We start from the raw sequence: 1,239 nt of genomic DNA on the forward strand, positions 1-1,239 counted from the left end.
ATGTTGTTCTTACCAAGGTAATAACTGAGATCTGGGAACACAGTGAAGTCTAGGGCAGGAAACATGAGCAATCAAAAGAATAGAGACATTTTAAACAAACCCCCAGTTAGTCAGCCTTGTTAGTTTTATCATAAGAGATGGAAACGATGGACAAAACCACACAATAAAAAGTTGTTTGATAGAACATGCATATATGGTGGATTGTACTCACTATATAGTGCAGTCTTACATCGCCCTTGAAGAGCAGTTTGCCAGGAGTTCGCAGTAGGTGCCCAATTGATGTGATTTTTAAAATACATCTTATATCTATCATCAGAAATGGAATATGGGTGCCCAGTTAGCTCAGTGGGTAGAGCTGGCGACCCATGTACCAAGGCTTGAGTCCCTTGCTGCAGCGGCACAGGGTTTCCGAATCCGACCTGTGGCAATCCCCTCTCCTCTGCCCCCCTTTCCCTGTCTGTCTCCAGCTGTCGCTATCAAATAAAGGCATAAAAGCCGAAAAAAATATACTTAAAAAAAAAAAAAGAAATGGAATATAATATTCATAGCTATGTTTTCATTAGTGTATAATCACCTAAATATAAGAATCATTGTGTTTTGGTTACCTTAGAATCAGATGTTTTTATCTATAGATGGAGCAAGAAACCTTCCATGGAGGCCACCATGTTGAACCGCCATGTTTCCTCAGTATCCAAGAACTAACAAACCAAACACTGGCTGTAGATAAGGGCATTCATGTTTTTCATGCGTTCTGCTGCCACTATAGTTTTTCCTTTGTGCTTGGAAGGGGAGGGTGAAGCGAGGGAGGGATCTGCAACTACACCGATAGAGGGTATTAAATCCTACATACTGGACCATTAAAATTTTCGTAATATCTATCTTGTTGGGATTTGTACCATACAAACATTTCTTTCTTTTTTTTGCCAGTATGGATGTAAAATAGGTCTTAAATTGCAAAAATGGTCTTTAAAAGGTCATAAGTCTTACTTTTAACCTGTTGAACCCTGTTTTAGCTCAGTTTTAACAAATTATTATTCATACTTATTTCTATCATTATTACTAAAAAGCCTTCAAGTTGAGCCCCAGCTGACAAACAATCTGCAGTTTGTCTTCTAAAGGTTAAGTTGACACGATAGATGAAACCTGACAGAAACGGGACCTGAGAAGCTTCTTTGTCTGACTTGTTTTGTGCTTTCAAGTCCCCAGAGGCAGATTGGGGAGAGGTGTGTGTGTGTGTGT

The 1,239-nt window shown here is 39.4% G+C and overlaps 1 protein-coding gene across 1 annotated transcript in view; it reads left to right on the forward strand.

Annotated features, from left to right (window-relative positions):
- The window catches only part of LOC118341931 (unconventional myosin-XVIIIa-like), a 70,921-nt gene that overhangs the window by 5,871 nt on the left and 63,811 nt on the right, over positions 1-1,239 (forward strand). The window lies entirely within an intron of this gene.

This window comes from Morone saxatilis, unplaced genomic scaffold (genome assembly GCF_004916995.1).
Source record: "Morone saxatilis isolate NCDOM2014 unplaced genomic scaffold, NCSU_SB_2.0 Contig8, whole genome shotgun sequence".
In the NCBI taxonomy this organism is placed as follows: domain Eukaryota; kingdom Metazoa; phylum Chordata; class Actinopteri; family Moronidae; genus Morone; species Morone saxatilis.